The following is an 11,559-nucleotide window of genomic DNA, read 5'->3' on the forward strand; positions in this document are numbered from 1 at the left end:
GCTTTCTTCCACTCCATGCCTCTTCAGGAACCATATTCTTGACACTTTTGGTTGGACACCTATTAATGATATATGCTACACAAACGACAACTTTAGCCTAGTAGTTATTTGGAAAATACTTTTCATTCAACATACCCCTTTCGATTTCCATAATAGTCCTATTCGTCCTTTCTGTGACACCATTTTGCTGAGGTGTATACCTTGTTGTAAATTTCTTGTGAATTCCATGCTCCCTGCAAAAATGAAGGAAGTCATTTGGAATGTATTCCCAACCTTTATTAGTCCTCAAAAATTTAATGTAGTGTCCACTTTGCTTTTCAACAAGAGATTTGTATCGATGGAATTGTTCAAACACTTTACTTTTCTGCCTTAATAAGTAGACCCATGTCTTCCTTGTAAAATCATCTATGAAAGTCAAAAAATAATAGCTGCCACCAATTGATGGTGTCTACATTGGTCCATATAAGTTAGAATGGAAAATATCCAATGGTATTTTTTCCCTTATTGACTTTCATGCTAGGAATATATCTCTATGTTCTTTGCTTAATATGCATCCTTCACATAGTTTGGTCAATTTTTCGATGAATGGAAATCCCTTCATCGTGCCTTTTGTTGGAAATAACAATGAGAGGGAGGGGGGTGAATCAGTATTAGCAAATCAATAAATTTTTCATTTCCATAATCAGATTCATATATGCTACTTCAGTTAAGGAAACTCGCATGTACATGCAACTATGTTTAATGCAACTAGCGTATATCCAACAAACTTATGATTCAGTTAATTCATCATATCTTGATCTTTAATCAGTGTGTCAGAACTTCATTAACCATATAAGTAGTAACCAGGTGCAGTAAAAACAGTACAGATCATCACACATAAGAAACACACATGAAAACCATGATATAAGGTGGAAACCCAATGCGGGACAAAAACTACTTGCTTTGGTCTTCCTTTTAATATAAGAAAAAACATGTTTATAATCTTATACTGGTGAAGACTCATACCAGCATGCAGGTACCCACCAGCAGAAGGCTACAACTTTCTCTCATTCTCCAACTATTATTGGAAGGGAGCTACAACCCCGTGGCTCTTGTACTAGCCGATATATTTGCTAGTACGTAGGCGTCGGCCTACAGAAGGCTACAACCCTCTCTCGTTTTCCAGCTGCTACTAGAAGGGAGCTCCAACCCCCTGTCTCTTGTACTGGCCAATATGTTTACCAGTACATAGGCGCCGGCCTACTGAAGGCTCCAACCTTCACTCTTCCTTCAGGCACCACGTTTCATAAATTTTCATACTGGATACACCTGGATCACAACACCATAATATGAAGGCCACGTTTCATCCAATTTTCATACTGAACCCATCAACAACATTGAAGCTCAAAATCAATCACCACTGCAATACAACCATTGCATCAATAAATCATTAAATTCTGAATCACCCACAGCTGAATCACTGAAGAACCATCATCAAAACACAGTTACTAGAACACAGAGCAGAACCCAGAACTCTGCAACAACCACTAGAACCATCTATAAATTCAGATATCATATTTCATAATGTATACGCTACTCTGATGAACCAAACCAACGTGTATACGCACTTTTAGCAAAGCGAACCCGCGTACAGATCTAGAAATAACTTTGCAGTTATTCTAGACATCAGTCATACCCATATCATAACATTTATAGAATAAACCTGCGTCAATAATTCAAATCTAGTCTATCAATGATCAAGCCACATAATGATAATACATTCCAAGCCTTATGATCCTGATCCATCATCCACATAGGTGCATGCTTAGTTTATATCAAGCAAATCATCACAAACCCATAACTTACATACTGGATCTCACACTTAATCAGATATTCAATACTTGCCCACCTTGGCCTAATGATCCTCTCCTCCTTTTATAGTTTTAGGCCTTTCTCCATACCATGGACCAAAACCACTTAGCACCAATACCTTGGACAAAATACATAGGGTCAATACTTCGGACCAAATACCTTGGATCAATACCATGGATCAAAATACCTTGGACCAAAACTTAGTTGTCCAGGATATACGCGCCTTTCCTTCTAGGAAAGTGGGTGTATACATTATACGCTCCTTTTGGTCTATTAACCTGCATGTATACACTTCTTTGTCAAGGTGAACCTTCATATGCCTCTCCCTGATGATTAATTCTTTGCTATTGACCTGTTGCACTATGATTTGTCATCTGAGTGAGTTGCTATCAAGGAAAACACCTGTATCATAATGCCAACAATCTCCCCCTTTGGACTTGATGGCAACCACATCACCAAGTCACTCTCCCCCTTTGACATCAAGGGCAAAGGGTGGACCAGGATATTCTATCCCTAGATATACATTATGTTGTCCATACTCCCCCTGAGTACATGTTGAAATCTATGATTGAGCTCCCCCTTTGTACATGCTGAGATGCACTAAACTGTCCATGCTCCCCCTGAGCACATGCAGAGTCTGCAAAAATATTTTTCAAAAGAATAACATACATCACCAATGACCTTCCTATCACCAATGTCTCATACATCCATCTCCCAACCAAGTGGGGATATACCAAATTTTACTCATCCACCCAACCAAGTGGGGATATACCAAATGTTTATACATGACTGAAATAGAAATTATTACATCATCCATCCCATGCATAGTGGGGTTACAAATTAGGCCTTTTCATGACCTTTACATCAAATGATATACATGACTTTTATAACAAAGACTAGCAATCTAAACAAGACCATGATAGTCATCAGCAACTATCATACACCATATATGATCTGCACCATAAGCATCTGTCAACAACATCCAGACTTGTAACTTGCAATACCATTCTCTTGACCAACCAACAATAGCAAGATGTATCATTTAGCTACATAAGCATCATCACCAAGGACTTCTAACCATAATGCCAACAATGCATTATTCGAATCATATGCTCCCCCTGAACCTGTTCCATCTATTCACTGTCAGATCTGATCATGCACATATCAGCAAGAAGTATCAAGGCATCATCATCAATCAGATATACATCAAGTTAACTTGTGAGGATCAAAAGCTCTTCTAAATAACATCTTATGAGTACCAACACATTTCCACACATCATCAACAGATTGTAACCATCTTCAAATAGAGCAGACACTTGACTGAACCATATTAGACTGCTTTTCCTGAGTTTGTCCCACAACTTTTCCTCAAATTAGCATATACGCGACTGTGCAGCTTCAAACTCACGTATATACGTGACTTATCTTCATGAAACTTGCGTATGAGATTTAGAACACTGATGTTTCACACTTTCATCTCCCTCTAAGTCTGTCATGTCTGTATACTCTGCTATGCCACATGTTTCTGACTGTACTTCCTTCTTCTTCCATATCTTCGACTGAGATGATGTTTTCTCCTTTTCGTATGGTGCCCAAAATCTTCTCTTGCATTCCTTTGCTATATGTCCAAGCTTGTTACATGCATAACATATCATATGTTTCATATTCCTTCCATAGCAGTCAATGACTTTGTGACCAAACATATTGCAATAAAAACAATATCCCTTAAAGTAACTGGAACGTGATGATCTTTCTATCTGATGGTCTTGAACCATTCTACTTCTACATCTAGCTACAACATGTCCAAGATTATGACATACATAGCACTTAATATTATTCATCTGAGAATATAACTGACTATCACTTCCATAGTTTGTAACAAAAGATTTTGTTTGAGGGATTTCTATCCTTGGTTGTTGATGGGGTTGACCTCTTATCTCCTTGTTGAGCATTTCAAGTTTTACATTAGAGTTCCTTGCCTCACCTTGTGAGCTAGATTCACCTTCAACAGATTCATAAAAACCAATACCAGTTTTGATAGCAGGAGATCTTTGACTACTAAGAATATCATCCAGAATCTTAGTAATGTCTTGAAATCATAATAGTTTATCCTTTTCTTCTAATCTCACTTTTAAGATATTTACCTCAATCTGATGTTGTTCTTCCTTTTCTAGATGTTGCTTCTTCAAGATTTCTTCAACCTTTCTTGCTTCTTCCACTTGTTGCCTTAATTTGAGAATCTTATTTTCTTATTCTTTATCTACTTAAAGTAGTTATTCATTCTGCTTGTTTTTAAATGATATCACTTCATCCTGCAATATTTTATGTACTTTGAATTCACACTCCAGCTGAGCTTTTAATCTGGTAACTTCTTTTTTGAGGGCACACTCCCTTTTGTTAAATAGATCTTGTTGATCTATGATTTTATCTAATGCTTCATTTGCTTGTTCATGTTGAGGTGATTTGGAATCTGAATCCTTACTACCATCTAACGACCAATTTCCCCTCATGCTATCACTGTTCCTTTGAGCTATTTTCTTGTTCTAAGGTGCTTTTTTCTTTAGCTTCTTTCCCATTGTTTCTACGAATCTCCTTCAAGCGATCAAAGCTTCTATCAAAGGACCCTCTCTGATACCAATTGTTGGAAATAATACTGAGAGGGGTTGGGTGAATCAGTATTAGCAAATAAATAACTTTTTTATTTCCATAATCATATTCATATACGCTACTTCAATTAAGGGAACTCGTGTGTATACACAACTGTGTTTAATGCAACTAGCGTATATTGAAAAATCTTAAGATTCAGTTAATTCATCATATGTTGATCTTTAATCAATGCATCAAAACTTTATTAACCATATAAACAGAAACTAGGTGTAGTAAAAACAGAATAGATCATCACACATAAGAAACACACATGAACACCATGATATAGGGTGGAAACCCAATGCGAGAAAAAAACCACCTGCTTCTGTCTTCCTTTTAGTATAAGAAAAAACCTGTTTACAATCTTGTACTGGTGTAGACTCATACCAGTATGCAGGAATTCACCTGTAGAAGGCTACAACCTTCTCTCGTTCTCCAGCTACTATTGGAAGGGAGCTACAACCCCCTATCTCTTGTATTGGTCGATATATTTACTAGTACGTAGGCGCTGGCCTATAGAAGGCTACAACCCTCTCTCGTTTTCCAGCTGTTACTGGAAGGGAGATCCAACCCCCTAGCTCTTGTACTAGCTGATATGTTTACCAGTACATAGGCGCCAGCCTACTGAAGGCTCCAATCTTCACTCTTCCTCCAGGGACCATGTTTCATAATTTTTCAGACTGGATATACCTAGATCACAATACCATAATATGAAGGCCACGTTTCATCCAATTTTAATACTCGACCCATCAACAACATTGAAGCTCAAAATAAATAACCACTACAATACAACCATTTCATCAAGCAATCATTAAATTCTGAATCACCCACAATTGAGTCACTGAAGACCAGTCATCAAAACATAGCTACCATAACACAGAGCAGAATCGAGAACTTTGCAACAACCACTAGCACCATCTACAAATTCAGATATCATATTTCATAATGTATACACTACTCTGATGAACCAAACTAACATGTATATGTGCTTTTACCAAAGCGAACCCACATACAGATCTGCAAATAACTTTGCAGCTATTCTAAACATCAGTCATACCCAGATCATAACATTTATAGAATAAACATGCGTTAGTAATTCAAATCTAGTCTATCCATGATCAAACCACATAATGATAATACATTCCAAGCCTTATGATCTCGATCCATCATCCATCATCATCCACATAAGTGCATCCTTAGTTCAGATCAAGCAAAGCATCACAAACCCATAACCTACATACTGGATCTCACACTTCATCAGATATTCAATTCTTGCCCACCTTGGCTTAATGATCTCCTCCTCCTTTCATAGTTTTATGCCTTTCTCAATACCATGGACCAAAACCACTTAGGACCAATACCTTGGACCAAATACCTAGGGTCAATACTACGGACCAGATACCTTGGACCAATACCATGTATCAAAATACCATGGACCAAATACCTTGAACCAAAACTTAGTTTTCCAGGATATACATGCCTTTCCTTCTGTGAAAGTGAGTGTGTATGTTATACGCTCCTTTTGGTTTGTTAACCTGTGTGTATACTCTTCTTTGTCAAGGAGAACCTACATATACCTCTCTCTGATCATTAATTCTTTGCTATTGACCTACTACACTATGATTTGTCATCTGATTGAGTTGTTATCAAGGAAAACACTTGTATCATAATGCCAACACCTTTCCTATTGAGAAAATTCAAACCTCCAAAATTGAGATGACCAAATCTGAAATGCCATAATCAATTTTCATCTTTGACCTTTTCTTTAAAGTTTACATGTGTGACAACTACAAATTCTCTTTCATCCTCTTATGGATTCATTGACATTTCTATTTGTGCACCTTCTTCCTTCAAATCTGGGTTTATCTTTAGGGGAAACATTCTATTACTTGTCATATGAAATTTTGTAATCAACTGTTTGCTTTGAGATTTATTCAAAATTGTGCACTCTTCATTATGGAAAAAGACAATGTAGCCATTTTCCATGAGTTGTCCAATGCTTAGGAGGTTATGCTTTAGACCAGGGACAAAATAAACATCTGAAATGTACTTCTTCTCCCCCTTCTTAGTTAGAATGTTGACTCTTCCTTTTCCCATGACAACGAATTTTTTATCAGTCCCTAATGTCACCTCAGATTTCACATTTTCATCTAAATTGTGTAAAAATTTCTATGTTCCCTGTCATGTGGTTGCTACACTGTGAATCTAGAAACCATAGGTCCTTTTTTTTTTTTCTTGTGCTACATTACAAGCTAAAACATAATATCTTAGTTTCGATTTTCCTTTGTGAAATTTTCACTTGGTTTGTTACTTCTATCATTGTTACAGGGAAAATTTTCTATTTAGAACTGCTCTATCCCACTAAGGTGTGACAGCTACCTTAGAAACAAACAGAGAAAAACTACTTTTGTATTTCCTTTATGAATTATAGATAGAGAGGAATAGAAAGAACCAACATGTGTCTTGTGCTAATCCTTTGATCCAATCCCTCTCTTCTTTGATAGTCTCCGGCTACCTGCTCCCTTGCATGCCCAACTTCACAAAGTACCTGTAAGATCACAGAAGAGGAGCACTATACAAAGACATGGATCTATATTCATAAACAACTTAGGATCAGATTTAAGTTAACCATACAAATGTAACGAGCATCAATGATACAAAAGCATGGAGGAGAACTCAAATAGTTTTTATTGATAAACAAGAAAAGATCCAGGAGGAGTTACAACCAGTGGTTCCGACCCAACATCAGCCTCCCAGAAAAGAAGCCCCTCTTCACCTCAAACAAAGCATAAATCACCCAACAATTTGATGTTTGTCTCTAGAAACCAACAACAATTCCTTACAATATGCAAAATTCCAGCCTCTGGATCTCTGGGATGAGGGATCCATATATAGATATCTGTAAGGAGGATGAGTCAGATTGTGATTTGATTAGTGTCTTCTCTCTGTCAGTTCTTGCTTCCACTTGGAGACTGAGGGCCTCTTACTCATCCTTGGTCGAATTCAGTGAGGCAAGTGTCACAGGAGAAGATTCTGGAAGCTTCCATTGCCTCTCCACCTCGCGGAATGACACTGCCATTTGTCATTTCTCACCCATCGCACCCTACATAAAGGAGTTTTGAAATGCAACGCACCCTCACAGTGCATTTGGGTGAGATGCAACGCACCTAGCTAGTGGAGCAGTTGCAATGATCCTGTTTTGACCAATTCTGAGCAGTTTCTGGTGGAGAACTTCTGGGAGAAGCTGTAATCTGTTGACCTTGTTCCTTTAGGGGTTAGAACAACACTTTTAGGGACTTAGGAGCCCTTGGTTTATGGACATTTCATTCTTGGAGTTGTAGGGCACAAAAATGTCTATAACAATTGTCCCCTAAAGTATGAGTCCGTTAACCTTTTGGTGTCGGGTGAAATGCTTTATTATGAGGATCCGAAATTCTTTCAATGCTGGGAGGAGACCTGTAATAAGATACAATACAATACATTATATTCATACTATTTTCATGATCTAGCTAAGGCGGGCATTCCCATGCTCAGCTTTATAAATTCATTTTCCTGTACATAGGACAGACAATCATCTGAGTGTAGACTGATGATTCTGATAGAGCCATCATCCTTTTGGTAGGATGACTATCTGTGCTGCAATGATGTACATTAAATGTCTTTATTTCCCTGAATATATATCGTAGCCCAGATGGATGAAACTAGATCCAGGGTCTTCAATCTCGTCCGATCTTCACTCGAAGTACAAGTCGATCCATGTGAGAAATGTTTTGAAGTTGAACATGGAAAGACATTGCTTGATTACCAGTCAATGATGTAAACTGTTAACAAGCGCAAGAGGAATCACCGATAATGATAATGATCCTCAAGGTACTGCAGCACAATTCACGTCGTGTGAATAAAGGACTTGGCGTTGAACACCATGCAAAATCTTTTGGTCAAAGGCCATTGATGTAAACCTGTCGCTGGAAGTGAGAAACTTGCCATTAAGGCATGCAAGCTTCAAAGTACTGAATGGGGTGTTCCTAGATCAACTTCTTGGATAATGAGCTGATGTCGACAAGAGGTGATCTGTCACAGGAGGGCCTTAATGAATCCCACATCAATGACACGGAACGGAGCAAATTATTTTGATGGAGGTGAAAACGATCTGATGATATAAGGTTCAGGGTGGCGGTCATGAAAGAATGGAGTATAATGTATGGTAGTGGGTGAGACACGGGTGACTTCTCTGGATGACTTCTCTTGAACACATCGGTGACACTGACGTGATGGATTGGTAGCATTAATCCCAAATGTGGATGGTATGGCGTGACCATGGTGATGTGGCCGGTGAGTGAAACAGCCCAACCTGACTCGGACACGGAGTGGAAGTGTCATGTTCGAGAGCGACTTGCTACCAATAAAGTTTCTTTGAGTTTTCTTCCCAATTTTTCCCCAGTCATTGCTGACCAGTACCTCTTTATTTTTTTCAAGCTTGAGGAGGATAACATATGCTTGTTCTATAATTTTCCCTTTGGGCAAACCCATCGCTATGTTTTAACGAGCCTAGCGATAGTGAAACTCGTTCTCGTCTAAAGACAAGTTTGTCGCTATTAATCTTTTTAATGAGTTTAACGACAAAGATATCTCGGTCCTTTTCAATTTTAGAGAGTCTGAAAAGGAACATAAAGGTAACTCCAAAATTCATTTTTCGTCATCTAATCCCTTAAGTCCGAAAAAGTATAAAACAATATAGAATGGATGAATTTTCGATAGTTTTAACGAGCCGAACAAAACAAGCGCTCGATCTTTTTGTGTAATAATCCCTTAGGTCCAAAAAGATTAAAATCTAGAGGAGGGATAGCACTTCCTGTCCCTTTAACGAGCTGGAGAGGCCAATGGCTCGAAAATCTTTTCATATTTTACGAGTCAGTTGAAAAGAGCTTAAAGGAGACTCATCTTTTGAGGAACGAGTGATAAAACGAGTAGCAGCTGATTCCAGGTAAGGTTTGGAATTTTCCAATCACGATAGTGTCACAAGGATGGCTAGTAAAATCACTCTTCGCAGTTGTTCCTCAAAATGGGTAAACAATCAAATGGAGGTGAATGATCGACCAATGAAAAGTGGAGGTGACGGTGAAAACATGACCAAGGCTTTAATGGCTGAAGTACTACATTCACGATGGTTATTTACCGGGGAATAGTTCATTTTTTAATGAGCTTAAACGTGGGTGGAAACATTTGCTCATGTCTTATGTTTATTTTTTAACGAGCTTGAACTATGTGCTAAAACTGCTCGATTAATCCAGTCTTGTGACAGAATGTCCCATATAAAAACGGAAACTTTTAGAGTTTTTCCCCACATCCTTTCTTTATGCAAGTTAGGAAACGACCAATCCAAAAAACAGATAAATGATCGCTCTTTGTTTGCACTCCAAAAGGTTTGCATGCCCCCAGGTATAAAACAGAGTTTCAAGGTTACCACTTCTTTAGTCCGTTAAAACATTTGTTTTACCGAGAGAGGCCTACCTCTTACAGGTTACCAAAGATTGTTCTATTTACAGCGTAAACAAAACACTTCTTCGGCGATGTCTACCGAAATAAACAAAGGTGAGCGGCGATGCCCGCCAACTCACATAACTTTGACAAGAGAATCTTGTTCTAGAATAACCCCCTCTTCCAATCACGGACGGGGATACAGACTAGTCATATTCTCCTGCGGAAACCTACCCTATACCCGAATTTTTTCTTCCGAGGCAGACCAGGGTACATTCCCCCAGGGTTTCAGTCATATCCCTCCGAATCACTCGCGCTCATCGGGAGGACGGACTGGAGATTGAGACATTTCTTGCATGAAAAGACCATTTAGGGATGGTATATGACTATTTGCTATGCGTGATCCGGGAAATGAAAGCTGGTCCACGAGCTTGACCACTCTTCCTTCGTGCGGAAAACACATCACTCTAAAGAGTGATGAGACAATGGCTCTCATGCAATAAATATAGTCTCATCCAAGGAGTAGATTGTAATCTAGGGGTCCTTGAACTACCATTACGTTCATGTGAACGTTTTTCCCTCTCAATGTTATGGGCACATCGGGAAGGATCCCTAATGATCGACTGGTTCCTTTATCAAAGCTTGTCAGATTTCTCATCTCAGGAAAAAGTGATGGCGAACCAAGCGCTTTCCAAGCAGTTGAGGAAAGGATACTCACAGAAACCCCTTCATCTATGATGGTACCAGCCATAACCATTCTATATATTTGAACAATAATCCGGAATGGTATACTGGCCGGTAAACGGGGTCTGCCTAGTTGATTCTAGTCGAAGGGGACAACTAGGTTGCTTGGAGGTGGGACCGAATAGACGACCGGGTACGACTCTGACGAACTTCCTTCCTGCGGTAAAGGAACGGGTAAATTGCGCCCATGTTTGTTGGAGTCTGTGCTTATGAAAAGAATTTGGACAGTGTCATCCTTGTTCTCTTCAGTGATTGTATCATCTGAAGATGGAACCTCTGAAGGCAAGACCGGGTCAACTACCGCCTCGACCTTTTGACTTTCGTCTGGTATGGATTCAGATGGTTCATCTTCAATGACAGATGCTTCGGCCGAACACCTGAGCTGGTCAGCCAGGTTTTCAACTAGTGACGGACTCGGTAAGAGTTTTTTATATCCAGGAGGAAGTCGTAATGGTGAAATCGGACGATCATCCAAAACTCTTTTAGCTTCATCTAAGAAGGGACAACGGTGGACGGCATGATCGCCTTCGCACAGTTTACAAGGAAATCTATATTTTCCTTTTTGTCCTGGGGCTTCACTTTCACTAGTTGATGGTGTGTTTTCAACATGATCATCAGAGGTTGACGACACTGGGTTGTGCAAACGAGGAGACCAGTCCCTTAAGATCCGAGGGATGCAAGGACAATCTCTATTAAAATGGTCTCCTTTTCAAATGACACATGGCGATTTAGGCCTGGTCGGTGTAGTGTGTGGATTTTCGTTAGACGACACTCGTTTGCCCCTATTCGCTTTTGGCTCCTTCTTCTTCTTCTCTTTCTTCTTCTTTTCCTTCTTCTCCT

The sequence above is a fragment of the Pinus tabuliformis genome, chromosome 6, assembly GCF_031772625.1.
Source record: "Pinus tabuliformis cultivar Carrire ecotype Pingquan chromosome 6, CPIR1, whole genome shotgun sequence".
NCBI lineage: Eukaryota > Viridiplantae > Streptophyta > Pinopsida > Pinales > Pinaceae > Pinus > Pinus tabuliformis.